Source organism: Trichoplusia ni, chromosome 15 (genome assembly GCF_003590095.1).
Source record: "Trichoplusia ni isolate ovarian cell line Hi5 chromosome 15, tn1, whole genome shotgun sequence".
NCBI lineage: Eukaryota > Metazoa > Arthropoda > Insecta > Lepidoptera > Noctuidae > Trichoplusia > Trichoplusia ni.
This window is the reverse complement of record NC_039492.1, coordinates 4,813,955-4,835,832: the sequence shown is the minus strand read 5'-3', so window position 1 is coordinate 4,835,832 and position 21,878 is coordinate 4,813,955. Positions and strand designations below refer to the sequence as shown.

Here is a 21,878-nt window from a genome sequence, read left to right as displayed (position 1 = left end):
AATGTACGTATCTTTCCTTGCATTCCTGTATGCAGTAAGCAGTAAAGGGAATCGGTCGGGTGATTAATATTCACCAAAATGCATAAAGTGTCCTCGGCGGAGCAAACGACAGGCCCGACTCAATCTATACCAAAGTTACCGTGTACCGTACAACCGTCACTCGCTCGTGAACATCTGACGACGTCAAATAACTCACTCACAATTTATTTTACTTCTGTATGTAAATGCACCAATTAGCGGGTCTTACGTATCTCTGTAGGTAATACTCATTATTTCAAGTCGGGATTTTTTCTGCAAGCGTAAAGCAGTCGCGGCCGCTGTAATTAACCATGAACGGGACGGGTCCTTCAGCGTTTGCTTATTAACGTCTAATCTTTGTTGGCGCCCGTCGATCTTAATTAATTCAATTAAAGTATTAAGGAGTAGGTGAAGGTTGCGGTCCTCTCACTGAAATTTAAAAACTTTACGTCGCCGTCGTAACGACTCACCGAGTATAGAAGGGGGAGGCGAATTAATCAAATAATACCGCGGAGGTGCGGGGCCGGGCGCCTGCCCCCGCCCCGGGCCTCGCGCGACCGCGTGGCTCAGTCGCGACCGGAACGCCGCACGGGGAAGTGTCGTCGATCCCCACAAACATAACTACTTTTTTCGAAGTTCTCTGTTCAGTTTTGTTTTAAAGTTTTACAAGGAAGTTTTTATGTGACCAGTCTTTTATCCTGTCGAACTTAAAGGTTAAGAGACTGCGCTCAGCGGTGTAGTTTCTTGAGTTCGTACGTTTATTGTGTTTTTTTGTTATTGTTAAGTTTTTTGTTTGGTGCATCGTGCCGGTGCGGAGACCGGCGGGTCCCTTCGAGGCACCAAGCCTGGACGCGCGGCCTACAGACCAAGGAGGACAAAGCCTTTAGGTAACTATCGGAAAGAACTTGTGGTGGGCCTGTAACGATCCGACGCTCTAAGCGTCGAACTGCAATGCAGCATGTTTGTAAACAGACTGCATCAACTAATAAACTATGACACGTCGGGTACATTATAACAATAGCTCAGCTGCTGGATGTAGCAACAATATAAAGTGGCTGGAGGTGCCCGAGCAGGCTGACAGCCGGCTGCACGGCGCGCCGGCCTGATAACTTCAAACTTGCCGGGGTCGGGCCACGTGTGTTACAACTAATTGCTTCAAATGTCAGTGATGGACTAGTCTGTTAACATAAATAGTAAACAGATAAATTAGTAAATAAATATTTAAAGTGAAATTATTGAATGTAGTTTATTATAACGGAAACAATTTAACTAATTACAATCAACTGCTTCCACCGCGCTTTTTCATTAAATACTTAGATCGTCGGTTCAATTAAATTCAAGGCGATTGCATTAGATAAAACGGATAATGAACTTCGAATAAGGATGTGATTTGAAAAATAATTAATGTTTGCGAAACGAAAGAACGTGTCCGTATGAATAAATTAATTAAAAGTTATAAATAGCCGAATAAGACATCATAATAGATTACCCCGTACAACAGTATCTCCAAAATCATTAATTAATAAGCATCTCGTGAGCACAACACTAATTATTTTACCGTCAGGTGAAACTCAATTACTAAGAGATAATTAAACCATCAAGGATTTATTTACTTTGAACATCAATTTTCTTTAAAATAAACCTACTTTTAATTAAAGCTTTAACGAAAAACAAATAGAGAAGAGGAGAGGCGTACAACCCTTGCGTACGAGCGGGTCCGGGCTCGTCACCGGCCGCCTCGCGCGCCGCCCGCCATTGTTATTGAGGAGTTAGGCCTATTCGGACCTGCGGACCTCCACCTCGCACGTTCAGCTACGAACTAAATGAAACATGTTATTGCCCTTTGTTTGGGATGTTACACAAACACTGAGCAACGATTTGAACAAATTGTTCAGTAGAAATGATGACTTAAGGAGTATTTTCTTGAACCATACAAATTATTTCATCAAATCATTCGTAATAAGACGGGTTAAAATTAATTTAAAACATGTCTAAGCAATATTATGCGGACCACTTCATTTCATCGCCGGTTTAATTAAAAACGAGTGCCCGCTCCCCTCCCTCGTTTTCGGGTTGGTGTGCCCCCTGCGCCCGCGTGGGCGTCTCGCTCCGCTTATATTTAGATAATTGTACAATCATCTAAATTAATGAGTCCTCTCGTCCGGCCCTGGCCTCTATTGTATTATGTTTGCGCTGGCCACAGAACGGATACACGGTGACAATTTTAATTTAAAAATTCTAATTAATCCATTATTCATTTTGTACTTGACTCGAGATTCTAAATATATTTCGAGTTTAATTTTCAAGTTACAATAAACAATTAAACATTTAATTGGATTATAAATAAATATTCTTCCTAAATTATAATAAAATACTTTAAGTTTTATCACAGACATAAATTACTTTACGGTTTAATGTAATATCCGATAATGGGTTTAATTGGTTCCCGATCCGACATGATTAAAATTTATTTGTTAGTAGCGCGGTAGAAGAGCACAATCTCCGTGGGTGTTCATAACTCGCAGTTGACGACAGTGATAGAGCTCAATGCAATTAAAAGTTTCACTACGTGCGTGGACCAGGCGCCGCGCGAATCTACCTTAATTTATGCTAGCGATAAGCCCAAGTTATGAGAGCCAATTAATTACTTACTTATTTTAACCATGATTCTAATTTAGATAAAATAAGAGATTGAGAAATTGATATTTTTTAATGATCCAAATGGATTGTTGGATCAAAAGAAAAATGTACAAGCACATTAATTTGATGACTCTGAATTAAAAACAAATCCATATTTCGTGCATCATTGGTCTGTAAACGGAGAGCTTATTGATGGACAAATGAAATTAGCGACGCATCCATCATCGGCTGCCCTCGCAAAATTAAATGCATCAAGCAACAGAAGGATGCATGGAGCGGGCCGGACACCCCGGAAGGCCCCGAGCGATCAGCCTAATGAACCCGCACCACCCCGCGCCCTGATTTATTAACGAATTAAACGCATTCTGCTGCACCCTCATAAAAACAAGGGACAAACAAAATATAATTAAAGAAAAATTACTCTTCAATTCAAATTAAATTGTTTAATTGGAGCGAACCAATCCTTCGTAATAAAAGCTCGCATTAGAACAGGCACCCGTAGCAAGATTTAATTACACGCTGTATCACCAATCTGAAACTTTGGGAATGCTAAAACGTCCAAAAGAGATAATGATAATTTTACCTCGAGTAAAACATTACCGAGCAGAACATAACCAGTTCCGCTTGGCTAACTCTCTACCTACACATTAGTTCCTTACATTTAAAGAGCAACTAAACAACTCGCTTACTATGCAAATAAACCCTGCATATAGCATGCCAGAGCTACGTAAATTTTATTATTCCCAAGTTCCATTTTCTTAAACAATAATGGGATATTTCAAATGAGTCAACTATAAATAATATCATTTGTGTGAATTATTCTAGAAGTGTTATTTCGGCTGTGATACATTCCGAATGAATACTAATATATTTAACACTCGAGCCAGACGCTATTCTAAAACGTGGGGTGCGACAGGTGTACGTTCCCATGTTTCTCTTATAAAAGCCTTTTATTTAGAGGAGGATATTCCAACGCCACAAATGAGAGTCGATTGTTGAACTAAGAGGATTACTAAGTATCAATGACGTCAATATTTAATATCAGTTTTTTTTATTTTAATTTGAGCCGTAGAGATTATGACTTCCAAATTCTTGTGAGGTTATGGTCAAGCAGGATGGAATTCGGTATTGAATAAATTGAGACAGCTTGTAGCAGTCATATTATTGTTGCATCTATTATTCAGTGAACACGGCGTAAGGGACGATGCCTCCAGACCTTAAATAATTAAACACGCGTTACAGACACGCCGCCCTAAACCCATCCCCGATCGTCTACAGCGTGTCTTGATGGTTGAATCATTGCCTGCTCGACAACTTCATCGGGTTCGCAACTCTTTTTATCTACGCATCAAACTAAGATCGCACGTATTTCAAAGGCCAACTATGTTTGTGTGTGTGTGGCAACATTTATCTTGAGTTATAGCTAGGCCGCGAAGTAAATCTCAGACAAACTATTTAAGGCTTGAATTGGAATTCTCATTGAGGCAGTAGGCTCACAGAGGAACACCTGCTATGATATCGCGCATGCCCTCTCCCCAGTCCGTAAGTCCACATTGACTAAACCGGTTTCGATTACAGGTTATATAGCTACCTACTTATCCGTTTGGCGGAAACGAACCTCTCACGTAGGTTGTTGTGCATATTCTTAATACAATGTACAATTACATTATTTTTTTTGTTTTTAGATCACTCCGAACAAGCACCTCATAATGACACGCAAACTTTTTATCGTGTGATTCCTCGTGTTGTGTATAATTTGCGCTAACTATAACAACACGTAGTTAAAACAACACGTCTTTTGTTGATGTATCCAACTATGGACTACTTATGTCATTAGAAATTTTTCTAGTTATATTTACAGAGCGATTACCAATATTACCCACGTTCCGGGAAGAAGCTATTCAACTCCCATAGAAAAATAAACAAAGTCAACCAAAGTTTATTTGTTTTGTAGGTAAGAGGGTCTTGGCCATGAAATAATGATGTTTGAACAATTTAGGAACAAGCGTTTAACCTCTATCATAATAACGAGACGCGCATTCTTTGAATTAAAGAATTTTAATATAGCTCAGACGGTGAAGTAAAACGGCAAGGATTCACCAGGAACTGAATTGTTAAGGTAAAAAAAGATATAAAAACATCGTTCAGAATTTCTTCGTGATTCAAACTACAAGCATGATGAATCAGTCTTAATCAAAAACTCTTCATTTTAGTATTATTCCAAGCTTTCTGGGTTATTTAATCTAAATAAGTGCACTTTCCACTACCGTAATGGTAGCTTTCAATGTCAATGATTGAAAGCTTAAATTGAATTGTGAACGAGGGCAAGGGACAGTTGTTATTCAGCCTTTAACGAAGTGAGACGGATGATCTCCTTAATTTCTCTCTGCGTGCGGCCACTCAACTTATGCCAGTCATCCTATTTGATTGTTGAGGGTATTTCGAGTTGTAATTGGTACTAATTATTGTTTTGAGGGCACTCTGTTAGATGGACTGTTGTAAAATTCATGTGGGTTTATCGCGATAGATGATTTATTGATTAATGGTATTAGAGGTTTTTAATGTTTATTACGACATTAATCGACTTTTAAGTCTAGATTTCCGCAATGAAACTGTTCTTTATTGGTTATTTGATGATTTAGAATAATTTAATGCTCGTCTTGATTTAGCAAACGTCTTTGAATGGTCTATAATATTGGTACATTATTACAATGATGGTAAAACGGGTTTCATTAAAATGAAGTTTTTTATTTCTCTACCCGAACTGCCTTAAAACAAGTAAGACATTATATGAAGGGGAAACCTTAAAACATCAAACAAATTGCATCAATTGAATTCTAAAACGATTCCCACAAATAATAAATGCAACTAAATAAAACTGGGAGTTGAAATTAATAGCTATCCTTAGCTAATAATGGCAATAAGCGTAGTAAAGACTGGGCCCATATTTCACGGGTTGCCATGGCAACGCGCGCCAAACATGACCAACGACGAGATATGGAGGCAGTTACGTTTCGATATCTGGTTTGCATCTACATACGATTCAATAATAAGAATATAATAACTAATAAGTGTTATAAAGCTGTTAGCTGTAGAATGCTTCAGAAAATAAATTTAAATAATCTACAGAAAATGTAATGTTTTTAATTGCTTTCCAAAACCTATGGTTGATTTTGGTTCACCTCGTTGGTTATCGGTCATCAAATCAGTTTGATCCACTGAAGGTGAAGTTATAAATGTGTAAAATCATTTTGTATCTAATTCTAAACCCTGGAAACTCTTATTTTTAAACTGCTAATTTTAATCTGCTTCCACAATATTATGTTACACATAGTAGAATTTCACTGCAATGAAGTTTATAATTAAAACTCAAACTAGAATAAAACTATCATGATTAAAACACAAAGACCTTCGGGGGAAGAATAATACTCAAATGTATATACAGATACGTATATTAAAGACGTGTAACGTTGATAATATCTTCCACTCTTGGTTTTTTACATGAATCATCTCAGAGCAAGCTATGTTATCAAAATCATAGGTTGACTTTAGAACAATTTGTTGCTTCATTATCGGGGCGTCCGGAGCGCTAACAGCAACTAAGTAGATAACAATCAGCTGAAGGCTTGTTCGAGACACGAAATTAATTAAAACAAGTTTGTTCGCGGATCCTATGCAGGGCGAACAAAGCCATGCTGAGTCACTAGGTAATTACACCACGGCAGACGCCAGCGAGGCGCCTAAAATCTAACATTATCTTGTGTCTCATTACTGAAAGCCTCTGACGATACCACGCAACATTATCACAACGACTAAATAACGATTATCTTACAACTATCGCTAACACAACATCCTAAAATTAGATAAATGAATTATTCGCTCATTTGCAAGTCACGTCAAATTTTAATTGAAAATTGAATCACTCTAAGACATCGCTCCCAAAGGGTTTAAAAAATGTCCTTTCATTGGCTGTTTGAACTCACCAATATTCTTTCTGAGGCTTTTCCTCTCTGATGAATATTGTGGTGATCGCGCTTTGTCATCGGGAATTTTAATTATATTCTATGATTAATTATGTGTAACGAGTAAAGGCGGGGTGTGGCTCGTGATAGCTGATTGATGAGGATCCAAGAAGTTCAGTTTTGCGGAGCTCCTTGCCGCCGCATTGTCTCGTGTTTAATTGTTACTTTAAACGCTATATTTTGTTTCATTGTTCCTCGCATAGTGGGCGCTGTAATTTGATTTATTTGGCACACTGAGTCATTGTTGTTATTAATTTTATAATGTTAAAGACAATGCTGGTGTTTACGTCGTGCTGAGTTGTACTGAATCATCATAAACTAATTAGTTTGTAATTGATACGTCTATTAATGTTGTGAGCTGCATACACTAATTGTCTAGTAGCATGAGTCTTCTAAGACTGTATCTTTGTTGTTATAAAGGGTATATCCCGATGTTTCTTGTTTCCTTCCTTATAACTGTGAAGTGGTCGTGGCAACAGGCAAGAAGCACGTTACCTAGAAGGCATGGCTTATCTCTGCCTTTTAACACAATGCGCCATCTGTTAGTAAGGCGACGACTGACGATATCCGTGACCTAATGACAGGGGTACCTGAGCTTTTATCACAAATCCTTTAACAGTAAACAATATTTCTTTAAAACATTCATAATACAATAATAATACTACGAAATTAATAAATTTTGGGTTTCATTACGTTACAAAATTAAGGCACCCTGTAGATTGTGAAGATAACGTTGGATCGTAAATGATGAATTAAACTTCAAGTGGATTATAAAAGAGTAATTACTGATAAGGAACATGCTGACTAAGAGGAAAACCAAACTGACGTTGAACAAGCAAATTATAATGAGTGTTGACGGAGAGTTTCACGATAATAGTAAATACTCGTTTACGTAATATCGAGTGAATAGATCAGTCCACTCCGAATGTAAATAGATTATACTGAGTGCTCCCAGCGGCATATATTATTAAACAAGCGATTACCCTCTAAATTTAGATCTGCATAGATACCGAACGATCCGGGAATCGCTAGTACGTGCGTCCTGCAAATCCGACAGTTTTGACAAATTATGCGCATTCATTTGCACTACCATAAATTCCTAGCAAATTGTCATCGTACACAACAATCCAAATACGTTTAACGAGGCATGCGACTCACATTGGACGACCTTTGACTAAAAAAAAATGTTTATGAACAATTTCAGACATTTTTCTTTGGAGATTAATGGCAAGCGTGTAATATGCACACAAACGTTTGTAATTAAAACTGTGTTTACGTCATAATTCTCAGCTCGCTTCCCACGTCGTGCCGTTTTCTGTAGTTTATCTAATCTGCTCAGGGCGGGTTATTTGCACTCTGATAATACTGCGAATGGCCCTTAACGGATCGGCATTTTGCAACAGTGTTCCACTTTACAATAATTTCGTTCGAGACATGCTTTTCGCTTCAAACTTTATCTGTCGGTAATAAAATTAAACGTATTGCTTTTTTGGATTATCTAAATCTAAATGCAATATAAACATTTTTGGCGGGAGGGGAGCCGACGCGCCGGGCTCCGGGGGGCGCCATCCAAATTGGCAACGGTTCACGAGGGTTCTTCCCATACGTTAAATACGCAATTTGGTGCTCTATACAATCAGTCAAATGAGCTTGTCGATGCAATCAATTACCTCCGGTTTTTTTATTTGGGGAGGAAATCGATTGGTTCACTAGGTCACTGTTTACTACCGATACAACAATACTGTAGTTATCCATTCATTTTTCAAATATCTCTGATATTATTAAAAGTTATCCTAAATAAACAGTGACATGCATCTTTGCAGCAAATACCCTAATTGTGAAGCTACTCAGCACATTTTTTCAAACGGGATTGATTCCCTTCATTAAGACTGGTGTTCTCCGTCCTTTTTTTTCTTTTTGCCATCACAGCATTATATTAAGTAAATGGCCTATTAATTAAAGGATATAGCGAGACAAAAAACAGTCTACTCTCTTAACACACATTTTATACTGCACATTATAAAACCGGGCGCAAAATTAGCATCGTTAAAGGCTTTCATGTTGCGTTCCACATTTTTCAAATCGTTCGCAAACATTCATTATGTAGCTACTATAATGTTTAGCTTGTAATTCCAAAAAGCATTAAGTATTATGCAAAAACTGACGTATTCACGAGTACAATTACCTGTGACTCTTCGCGCCGTGAAATGCGTTTCCGTGGCGGCGTTATCAGCTGCAATCTTCTTCACTCTCTTCTATTGTATGCGAAACTTCCACAATCGCGGTGATATCGTTAAACCTAAACAATGTTAACGATATAGATCTCTAAGTAATTATCACGGTGCTTTGATTAAAGAAGGTGCAAGCCACCCGGCGAACCAAGACGGACATGTTCAAGAAATGACCGCCAACGAAACACTTGAGATCACTTAAAAATTCATTATTTTTTCGACGAGTTCGTTGATCTGCGGAATTAAACCGTAATTATAGACACGTAAGATTTTCTTTTGAATGCAACGGAATTCCTCTCGGTCTTGAGTAACTAGTGCTTGGCTCTTAGATATTATAACCCCTTCGTGTTTCAAATATAGAATTATCATTAAACCGCCGGTTCCGGTTTTTATACTTGCGTATGACGCAATGACACGAACATGACAACCGGTCTCACGGATTGCTTGTGACGAGTATTAGGTTAGAGGTCAGAAAGTAGCATTATTGCTGTAAATGTACGATCTAAAGTAAAGTAGTATCTTAAGAGTACAGCATAGTTTTTTTATTATATATTTGTTTGACAAGATGTCGTAAGTTAAGTTTTCCATAAGTGATAGATATAATCGATCATCTAAATTATTAAAGATTCGATGAATGTAAAATAGGATGCTTGATGTTTTCCAAAAATACCCAATTATATACCCAATGATTAAAATCATGTCTAAGATAATCAACATCCACATGAAGTTTTTAAACAAGTACGCGTGAGCGCAAAAGTATAAAAGTGTATGCCTAAATTATTCTCACAAGATGATATTTTTAAAGCAAAATTAATGCTAGAATTAAATGGTAAAGCAAGTTGAACTTGTTAAAGTATTGCGAAACGTGTGAAGTTATAACGAGGTTGATCCAGAACCTTTGCGATACTTAATAGTTCACTTATTAAAGAATCTAACATTCTAGTGATGTATGAACTAATAGGGTAGATGGCAATTTCTTTTTAATGTCCGCAAGAGCGTTAAGAAACATGTTGAAGACTTATTTTCTCATTTTTTGTGTCGAGAAAGTTTCTTCCATACATTGATTTTGATCGTCGTATCACTACACGATTTGTTTACAAAGTTATGACGTCATAAGCCGCACTTTAATTTGCTAATTATGAGTTAGCTTTCCTTACAAATATTTAGAAAAAAAACAGGAAATAGTTTTTTTTATATATCTTACGAACGAATTATTTTTTTATTATAATACTCAGGCCATTTAATTACATAAGTAGTTATACCCAACTTATAAGGATAAATAATACAGACAAGGTTTGCGCTTTAATCATGATTCATGGTATAAAATTATGTTTTAAACAAAGAGTTGAAGGGTACGCGTAAATCCTTCTTTTGTGTTATAAAATTAAACTTTTTAATTTATTCAAATATACCTACCTACCTTTTTTATTGTTTGATGCAAATGCCTGTATTATGGAAATAATGAGATAAATACATTATTTTAAGGGGAAGTGCGCTCGTTGTGAATAAAAGAGGCATCAAGATATACAAAAATGTTTTTGGGACGAGTTCATTAAATACAAAAATATTTATCGATATTTTTACATACTATAAAAAAAACCAACGTGTTTCAAAGTTAAAAATATAAAAGTTTAAACTGAAAATTATTGTTTTTTTTAGCCCAACAGTATTAAGGTGCCCCAGTCATCATTGTTTCATGGCTTATGACCTCTTTGTCACTCTGACACCGCTCATCAGGCTGAACAATAGCGAGTTGCGCGTGCGCATTCGAACGCTTCGCTACCTGTTTATGAATTATTTAAACGTTTACAACCTCCATGTACGCTGTTGACCCTAACTCTACAAATTCAAATTGTTTTTTTTATTTCTTTTTTTTATAATAATGAAATTACTTAATTTATTATCGACTTAATGATCTGCGAAGAGTAGAAACAGTCGTTGCGTGTGAGAATTATATCTACGATCATACTGATAAAAAAGGCAAGAACTTATTTTTATTGTTATTTTGTTTCCTACAAAAGATATGCTGTGAGTTAGTGCTTGTAAAGCAGGAGAGGAAGAAAAAACAGTTTGAACCCTAAATTCTGAAAAATTAAGTCGAATTTAATAAAACATATTCCTCAAAAATAAACTGTCTTACTTTCTATAAAAATAACTTTAGTTTATTTAAAAGTATTCAATATTTATTTTGTACAGTGTACCTGACTACAAACACGACGTACAGTCGGAGACAACAATCGCTCCGCGAACATGCAATTTATTTATCGATGTCATCCAAAACATTACATAGTTAATGGACCCGATTTCGAAATAAAACGAAAACACGGAAAGTGCATCAAATAAAATTATTCTCCCAAGAAATAATCATAATGTAACGTGAAATATTTTATTGTACTTTTATATGGCAACATTCAAAAAGAATATCACCTTTAAAAGAAAAACCTAGTTTCTTAAAGGTTACGCATATACATTATTTGATAAATAAAGTTTTTTAACATATATACGAAAGTACCACGCATTAAAGCGATGTCATTCTTATTCATTATTGCTTATACCGTTACGGCATTTTATGTCGAAATAAAAAATACCACGTGGAAGACGCTTTGACACCGACTCAATTTTTCAACCGGAAAACATATTTATGTTTCTATTTAAGCGGCAATTTATAGCGGCCGTACGTAAATATAAATATACCTACACTTGTATTTAAATAAACAAATTCTATGAATTATCATTTTTACAATAATAATAGTTTTCGGGCGTCGCGAAGTCTGCAGGGGAAACAGATGGGGTCGGGGGACCCCTGGCGAGCTCGTTAACTGCACATACATAGATAAATTTATTTTTATCTGCCAATTTACCCCAATCTCGTCTATTGTAGATACGCGATGACAGTTATCGCTTAGTGACAAAACGTTAATTCACTCTCAATGAGAAACTAAAGATTTTATCTGCATTATGTTGGGCTGTTCAATTTTATGTGTAAAGTATTTATTTTGCATTAAATGGAGGTTTTATTTGCACTCGATAGTACTTTTTTATTAGGACAGGTGAACACCAAAACACGTAGACAAGCCTTATCCGTTAATAGCCATATCTCATATCAGTATACATTTAAATTTTGACTCAGTCACTAACGGAATTTACGCGCCAAACTTGATAAAGAAAGCACAACCACGTATTATCAGCTGGAATCACCCGCACCTGATTACAACTCCACCTGGGCAGGTTTTTATCAGTTTTTTTCCAAGTCCGCTAGCCCGTGATGGACCATCCACGTAATCTTAGAAGCGAGATTAATGACACGTTACCGCTTATAAATAACATATTTAGCGTCTATTTGAATTAAAAGAATCTAAAAGACTGTCGTTAATGTGAATTCTTTAGACAGTACTTTAGCATTCAGTAAAAGCTTTCACGTTAAAAATTATCCTGGTCCGTTCACCTCAATGGTCCAGTGGATTCCTGCGTCGTTCAATAAAATGCTTTAAGTGTGAAATCTTGTTTTTGTTTCGTAATTTTTCACGATAAAAAGGCGGTCAAGTGCGAGCCCGACGCGTGATAAATGATCCGACACATTCTAGGCGCACTATTTACCAGTTTAACAAATTGTTTAAATGAGTATTTTTATGTGTGTTTAAAGAATTCATGTTGTGTAATTCGCAGCTGACAATTCTCTTCAGACCTCGTTTTACATTAATGTTGCTTAACTGCGATAAATAATTCGGATTTCTTATTTACTTTAATGGCTTTTAATTACAAATTTTAGCTTAGAAAATTATATTTTTTAACAAATGTCAATCATTACACATGTAAATCACCTAATATGGGTTAACTTAGGTACATTCTAAAACTAAAAACAAGTTATGACTAAAGAAACTTTAACAAACGGGCCGTGACATCACAACACAGTCAACGCTCCGAGACAATCCCGTAAGCGTTCCGTTTTCCCAATTTCATTAGGGAACACTAAAAATAATTCGGTGTCGTCGGCGGTGCGTCGCCCGTCCATGGGCCGTGTCTCCGGCCGCGCAACAAAAGCGTTATCTTATCATTACCACCCCATCCCCGCCGATAAATTACCATAACTCTCATTTACATGCACCTACGTACCGACGAGCATTGTTTACGACCCACAGATGACGGATTTTCTTCCGCTTTCGCCTAAAACTCGGATTCGCAAATTTCGTGTTATTGTGTTTGTTTCCTATACCTACGTATATTTTTATACGGGATTACGAATGTTACTCTGATATAACGTGCATAACGAGACTATAAATATATAAAGCACGTCTCCAATCGAATTCCATTCTCACTTCTTTGGTATGATGCCGAAATATTTTCACAGCGTCGAATGAAATAATGTTTGTGGCGGTTCTATTTAGGTAAATACATTATAAGGCGAAGACAGTTACTAACGGACGAGATTTTCAACTATGCCAAACACTCTTCGTTACACTAAAAGCTATTTTATTGTCTCTAATCAATTATATCTTTATATCGCGCCAAGAATTCTTGTTCCATTAATTCGTTGGGTGGAACGAGTTACATTCTCCTATTATATAGCTGTTTCCAGGCCGTAATAATGTCTGTAATACTGCTTAATGTTTTAATGCGCTCTCAAATTTGGGGAGCACTGATAAAATAGGCAGCAAGTCTTATATTACTCACTTACAGAGTAGTTATCCGAAAGAGCTTTTAAATCATTCACAAAACACTAATGGACGTGGGGTAGGGGCGCGGGGTGCGAGCGAGGGAACCCCGAGCAGATGTAGTCCCTGGCGAGCAATGAAATGGAGATATAACAATATAAAGGTGTGCGTTTGAATTGCCGTGAATTGCAATTCGACGGAGTACGAGACGACTGCGCTCACTACATCCCGACATCTAATCGAATTCCCAGCTTTACAACACATTTCATTTGCAAAACAAACATTCAAGTAAATAAATAAAACTGACTAAGTTAATTTCCTTGACACGTTTCCCAACGAAATCCAGAGCCCTTTAATTACATTACTTCAGTCCGCCCTTGTTCCACTTACCAATTTTCCAGTTATTTACACTTAAAGAAACCTCGCTAATAATAATAGAATTGTTTCCACATACACCACACAGCGGTTATGAGGTAGACTGAGCTGTGGATATTGGCTCAAAAAGTAATATTCGCTGTTTCCGTACTGTACACAGTGCAGGTACTGTTGGAATAATAAATGTCGAGGGGTCTGCAAGGGGAGACTGAGTGCCATTATTATCGGCGGCAATTTAATTAGATCCCCTGCGTTATTACCACTGATTCGTTTTATAATGCCCGTCTAATATCCATGCAGCGGCCGACACTGCGCCCGACTTGTTTGTTGTACAACAATTTCGCCCAGTGAAAGGATTAACTTAGTTGTGAATACTTGTGAACAAATTATTATGTTTCGTAGTTTACTTCACCAAAAACGATTGATCAACTGTTTGCTAACGTTTTATATTTACTTTACACAATAGAGTAGATAAGTGGTAATTTACATGGCTCGCAGCATCACCCACAATATATTTTAGATTAAACTAAAATTTAGTTTAAAAACCATAAAATTACTTTTCGAGCGACGGAATTTTATCACCCGATGCAATCACCCGCGCCGATAGGCTTCCGGCTCATCGATATTCGTAACGAATCGTCGAAATTCAATAATTATCCCGAACACGACTTCATTCACCAAAAAACATCATAAAAAGGTGTGAATGAAAAGAGGAAGGCAGCGGTTGGTTTTTTGGGGCGAGCGGCCAGCCGGCCAATCGTAGCCGGTGCTTGGCGGTATGAGTCCACGTTGTGGTTCCAAGTCGTGTAGTAGATAAGATTAAAAGTGGGTAAGCGGTAATCAGTGCGCGACCAAACTGGTTGAATGGAGTCCGATCGGCGTTCATTCATGAAGCTGGGATGCCATCACGCGAGGGACACCGTCGCCTCCGAGCCGGATAACTTCGCATACTATCACTTTACACCAAATCATTTCGATCATACATTCACACATGCTTCAGTAATTACCAGCTACGTGTAAATTATGCCGCTCAGCGGCTCGCATTACCTTGTCTTAACAATCGATTTCATTCGAAAGGAATTAAGAGCGCGGCTTAAATGGAATAATCCCAATTAACAGTGGCATCGGGGCCCGATATGTCAGCTGCTCGCGTCGACTTCCTCATTACGTTCACATTGTGTACCTTACAGGTGGCAATAATTACCGTAATCTTACCATTTAATTGGACACATGGTGCCTGCATTGACGGTAAACAGGAGACTGGATGTGGGTCATATATCCTCACATTTTACAAAGATATGATGTGAGATTATAAAGTTTATTTCATACGGCTTTGATCTATATAAACAGGTCGAATCAAAGTGTAGGAAATGTGTTAGTAGTATTTTTATTAGCGGTCTTAAATTTATAGTTTGTTGTAGATGCGCCCACGCGTCCGCTCCCTCAATAAAATGGTCACTGGTTGGTCGGACCACAGTGAAACAAATATAAAGACGTTTATTCAGAGATCAGTTAAAGTAACTCGTGGACCAATCTTGTTTGTTTGTTTAAACGAAACATTGATCATCTGTTAACGATGGATATTTTACTAGCTATTAAAACGTGTAGAAGAATTTTCAGAATAAGAAATGACATCGAATGTGTTCGTGGTCTCTTTGAAGTGTATTATGATTTACTGTGAAGGTTTTTAAGACATCAATGAAGGGATAAACTGAATAAATGGGAAATATTTCAATAAAGATGTTAACATTTTGCCGACAAGAATGTCTCCTAGTCACGTAGAAGAATGAAAAGATACAAAAATAAGTTTATTTTTCGAATAATTTATTCGTAGAGATATTAAAACTTTATGCGATTTACATTATTTACTGTTAAATGGCGTTATGTTCGTAAAATTCCTAATGTTTGTTTATAGTAAAATGTAAAAAAAATACACCACGTGCACGTGTTTGATTGCAACCTTGATCTGTTATTAATTTAACGCTTATTTCCACCTCGTCCTCATCTTTGCCCGATGGCGATGACTCATGCTCACGCGCAGATCAATTTTGATTCACTCTTTCAACTATGCAGTGTTATTGGGTACCTGAGGATCCATAGAGATAAGTTGATTATCCTAAACTAATAATAGCATTTTTTGTTTCAGGTAATACGAGTTCTGGTGTACATTGTATTTATAGACGTCGAGGTAACCATGAGGTTTAATTAAGGCTTAATTAGGTACCTACACGTAGCAATGAATGCTAAAAAAAAATTCAAAAGAAAAATGATAAGGCCAGCACGATTTTATTTAGTCAGTTGTATCAATTGTAAGTCTACGTAATGTCTTAACGTGAGTTTAATGTTATGACAAACATTCCCGTGTCCCGATCCCGTGGCGGACGGAGATCGCGGCGGGAGGCGCGGGCTGCGGGGCCCGGAGCGGGGGGGGGGGGGCACGGCCGGAATGCGGTCTACCTGCGCGGGACCACCGCTAATCAATTTAGCTTTTATTATCGTACCAATAACGCTTCATTACAACTTCTAGATTTATGTTCACGTTGTTTGCTTTGCTCTCCAACGTTTTTGTGACCGGAACATGTTCACGTGGCACGCTTACACTAGATACTTTGGAAACTTGCCTAGGACATTTTTTATGAGCGACTTACGTTGGTAATGTTCTGTCGCGCTCGTTAAAGCGACAAGTAAAAGAGAAAATCATACGCATGGGAACGGCCCGGTCTGGTACAGACACGAGAGCTTTATTCTAATGCCAATGACACACGCGACAAATAAAATCTAACATTTAGTATCTAGTTTGACAGTCATACGAAAAATTCAAATGTTTGGGTATGGGAGTATGACAATGGGGCCGGGACCACCTGGCAACTGCCTGTCAGCCGTCCGTCAGTGGGTTCTGGGGTCGCCGCTTATTATCCCGTCTTACTATATAATAAAACTTTTAATGTGCTCGTCAAAGCGGCGTTGAAGCGTACACGTACGGGGAATGTGTTACTTGCAACGTTGACGTTCACAATCCAGTTTTTACAATTTAAACTTTTACTTGGTGACTTTTGAATAGATAGCTTTCGAGGAGTTTGGTTTGTGCTGTAACCTTTATGGTGGCTTACGGTATAGAAGAAGTTTATCGACCAAACGGGAAGTATGGAGTACGAAAACCAATCTTAAGGCTTTGGATTAAAGAAGTTTTCAATAAAAATCTTTTAAAAGATGTACGACCAGGACAATTTAAGGAGGTCATCTTATCCTCCCTAAGTGATTCTTAGATATGTAGCATGAAATATAATCATGCCATAAATACGCACTTGCTGCATTAGAGAAGAATCAGAATAATTGTCTACCGCAGCCATAGTACCATCTGCTCATTCGTCTACATCCATATGGTTACTAGATAAAGTTCTCGTAGGCTGCAAACTCGTTTCCAAGAATGCCAGTATTTTAATATTTTAATTGCCTTCACCATAATCGCTACCCACGAAACAATGACGAGACATCGATGATTAAAAAGAACTTTCGTCAGATTACCCAACGTTATCGCCAGTATTGGCTCAGCAAACATTTGCGCTCGTTCACCAAGCTGTTATGCTGAAGCTTGCAGACACCCACGCATGCATGCATTCCATGTAAGAACATCTACATGTGTATTGGTTATTTACTTACATATCAGACAATACTGGCTGACAATTTCGTCCCGATTCTTGATGGCAATTATCAGAAAATAGCTGGATGTATGGTAGAATACAGTTTACTCCAGGGTTTTCACTGGAAAGTAATTTATGAATAAAAATTTATGAAAAAAAGAACTATGCTCTTTTTTAAACTTGTCTCATTAATGGTAACGTTATTAATATGCAGTCCAAAATTATGTTTCCAAAACTACGTCAATTCATATATATTTTCATCTGATCTGATCTGGTCTTGCCTTTGCGGCCAAAAGCAACATATTTAAAATAAAAATAAGCATCTAATAGACTTCATCCATGCATTTCATTTACTTACCCAAGGAATGTAAAGGATTCAATTTGTAATCCAAGTCGGTTAAAACTAGAAACAACCGTTTTAGCTGATTTGATCATTATTATTAACTTCATGTTAAAGGCCCCCGACATGATGAAACAAGTTTTATTCAATTTTAACCTTCTGACTAAATCGTTTTAAGTAGCTGGTTTGAAAAGTTGGCAAAAATGAACGCTATTGAAGCTACATTCAATATGATTGAAGCTGTTTCGTGACCATTTGGTTCTGGACTGCGTAGTTGATTTGAAGGCTCTTCAAATGATTCCAACAAACGTTTTAGGCAAACATGTTTGATCGTCTCGGTGGGCCTTAAGTTTCTCGGAGGCCGTGCAGTTGCAGACCGCCCGTCGCTTTCCAACCACTATTCCAAGATTCATGTCAGTCAATGTCACTCGTCATCCGTACATAGAACAGAAACCGAGTCATTGTGCATTCGTGCGTTAGCTAAAAACTTTTTGGATTTATAAGAAAAAATAACATACTTTTTAAAACAAAAAAAGGTTTTGGGATCTTAGTTTTTTTCGCATCTAATTAATAGAATTTTGTAGAATCGTCTGAAAAATTCAGACGATTCTATAAAAAATTGGTTGGGTACATAGTTTTTTTGGAAATTGTCTGAACAAGTCTTTAATTAAGGATTTTTAACAAGTTGTCTGAGATTATTCTGATTATTCTGTTCTATTGTTTGAAAAATAAATACACGTGTAGCAATCATTGTAAAAAACGAACATTGTAGCTGAACTAACTAAACACCGTCTAATTTTAATTAGTTAGTAAACAAAAATATTCGGTAGACACACGGCATTCGCCTTGGGCTCACGATAATTACACAGTAATGAACGAAGATCTCGATTAACAAGGCTTTTGACCATTTGTTTTGAAAAACTAAGGCAATTTCTCAAAATTCAGCTCGTTAAATTAATATCAAAGGCCCGTCTCTTGTAATGCGGTAATGATGATGATGTTGTATTTCACAGTTAGGTTTTTTGCAAAGCTATTTTCATTTACAAAATTACTATATAAATCTTACGGGTACATTAACCAATTCGCATATTAATGCACTGGTGAGCATAGGTAGGTAGGTACACTTGGTACCATTAGGAGTTTCAAAGCACCGTACAGTTTCTCTCTTGCCTGTCCTGAACTATCCAACCAATATTTAAACATGTGATAGTGAGTGATATCTTTCGTACACTGGGCAAGCGTAATGACCAATCCTCTTACGTTCTCTTTGAAAAGAGGCCTTTGGCCTGCAGTGGGACCGTTACGGGCTGGTGTATCATTATATTGATTTATAATTGCAACGTTCTAATTCTTATGTACCGTAATATCTTGCTACGATTTTTATTAAGCTCTATTAATATTTGAACAGCAGTAATCATTCATATGGTGATTTCTATTACTCTGGGTTTGATATCGTGACTTACAACAAACTCCGAATGACTCGATTATAATGAGGCCGCAATGGCCGGACTATTAACAACATCAATTGAGTCATTTGTTAAAGCGGTCCGCACAAAGAAGGCTCGATGTCAGCTAATTAGTAGTATTATTTGATTGAAATTAGCTACATTTATTATAATTGAACCTTTTATAATACCATCGATAGCTCCGAGCTACGATTGATCAAAGAATATAATTAATCGCCGTATATTAATAAACAACGAATAACATTGGCTCTTGGTTTCCACCAAGGAGTATGGTACTTCTCAAACAGTTCGAAGATTTAATACGTGTAGGTAATTAGTGCTAATGAGTTGACCTATGATATCATCCCTACTAATATTATAAATGCTAAAGTAACTCTGTCTGTCTGTTACGCTTTCACGTCAAACCACTGAACTGATTTTAATGAAATTTGGTACAAAGATAGAGTTGACCTTGAGAAAGAACATAGGATAGTTTTTATCCCGGACTTTTGAAGAGTTCTCTTGGAAACGCGATATAACCGTTCATAAAGGCTTCAGTCTTTTCTGAATCGGAGCTCCACCAATGCGAGTACTTAACGTGCGTACTTTTTAGGCCGAATATTGATTTGGTCCCGAAAGTCCCTGAAGTAGATTCATATTGAACGATGTATCAAAGCAACATGTATCTACACTACAGGCATATATTGCAATTATGAAAACTGGAACCAAACCCGTCCACTAATAACAGTGATTACTTTAATAGACCCTCGATTGCTCAATAAAGGAAATCTATAGACTGCGGGGGGTAAACTAGCCGTACGTGAGATAAAAAGTAAATCAGAATAAATAGAATCCTGTTATAGAATTAAGTTGCGGTTGACAACGAATGCGCGGCTAACGGTAACTCATCATTTAACCGCTCAGCTTAACAGTTATGGCACAAAAAGTATGCAGAAACAAAATGTATGGTAAAAACCGTTTTTTAAACTGGAGAAATTGGGGACGTTGGAAATGAAAAGGTGAGAGAAATTGCTTCTGCGTTTTGATTTAATAGTTTGGGAGTTGTAGCGTCGTGTCGTCTGTCATGGAAATATAAGATTTTTATACTGTAGTAATTATTTTATTAAGTCTACTAGACAGGAAAGAATGGTTCTCCAAAAGACTAATAACCAATCAAAGCTCTTAAAATTAGGTTTGACAGGTTTTTATATATTTTTTGGACTTTAAATGCGATTTTCAAAATTTCAATATGATATTGAAGACCTCATGAACTATAGCCAGCTAGACAGTTAGAATTTGCAGAAATGATGCTGGCATAACAACAAATCATTAAATTAGAGGTTAAACAGCGGTTCGTACGGTCATAAATATGATTGATTACCAATTTGATTTCCTTCAGCTCATTTGCTATGGACCCGTAGTGTCGCTAGTCCAAATCGCACTTCACCGGTTTTTAAATAGCGTTCATAACCGAAATCTAATTATAGCAAATAAAACTCACCTTTTATTTGCACGCACCAACATAATAATAATTAAACATAATATCGAAATGGAAATGCAACGTATCTGATAGAAAGTAACTAGTCTAGTTGAAGTAAAAGCGATAAATTAACATGGCATCGTAGTTATCTCGCTCGGTGCGCCGGCCTGCGCGGGCGCACGTTCGATGCGCGATGAGCTATAAAACGGTGTGAAAGTGACCGAATAACGACGTTATCCGTACCGTGTAGGACACTATAATAAAATTATATAAACCTATCTATTATAGCGATTGTCTACTTTAAATGTAATGAAAATAAATATAAGGGATCTTTTTGTTTGTATTCTTTGGAATTTAGACTTCTTCATTTTTGTACAGAGAATGATTTTTCAAAGTTTGATATAAAAAGGTACCTACATTTTGAGTCTCAATACTTAAGATAGATCAGGTTATAAACAGTTTAATTGCTTCAAATTCAGCCATCACTTAGTTTATAATAGCCTTAGAACTGTCCTAGGCCACGACTAATGTACCATAAATTATGACATTTATACGCTTAGGATGTAGATATTTTAATGTGATGTAAAACTTCGACTAATTATATTAATTAGGGATGTAATTAAAGAGCTTAAAGCTATTTGATTTTTCAAATACAAGCCAATTTAAAATCAAACAGCTTATTAAAATTATTTATTACGGTATAATCCTAATTTTACCGACCATTTTTTTCAGTCAATGTATTTTCCTTTGCTACTGTAATGACAAAAAAGAAAAAATCTAAGTTACTGTCATATTTTTGGTAATATCATGATGCAAGACCAAATATTTTTTTCAAATTAATAGCCTATTTCCACATAACCCTCACAATCGCGAGTCTTATTCTCACTTGACCGGATTTTTATATTTATAAACGTCGTGGTGGTCACCTGTTGCCTCCCATGTAGCGAATTTCCTAGAGCTCAGCATTCATAGTAAACTAAACGAGAACTAACATTTTCCCAAGAGAATAATAATTTATTTATATGTCCAAGAGT

The 21,878-nt window shown here is 36.8% G+C and overlaps 1 protein-coding gene and 1 long non-coding RNA gene across 2 annotated transcripts in view; one reads left to right on the top strand and one right to left on the bottom strand.

Moving 5' to 3' along the window:
• The first annotated feature begins 305 nt into the window (after positions 1 to 305).
• LOC113501497 (LIM domain transcription factor LMO4) overlaps positions 306 to 21,878 on the top strand; it is an 86,041-nt gene continuing 64,468 nt past the window's right edge. Inside the window, exon 1 of the mRNA XM_026882671.1 lies at positions 306 to 905. The gene's annotated coding sequence lies outside the window, so the exon portion shown is untranslated. The remainder of the gene's footprint in view (positions 906 to 21,878) is intronic.
• LOC113501499 lies at positions 15,644 to 18,075 on the bottom strand. Its single transcript, XR_003401291.1, has 3 exons — positions 17,938 to 18,075; positions 17,599 to 17,700; positions 15,644 to 16,024 (listed from the first exon to the last, which is right to left on the bottom strand). It is a non-coding gene; the product is annotated as an uncharacterized LOC113501499 (long non-coding RNA).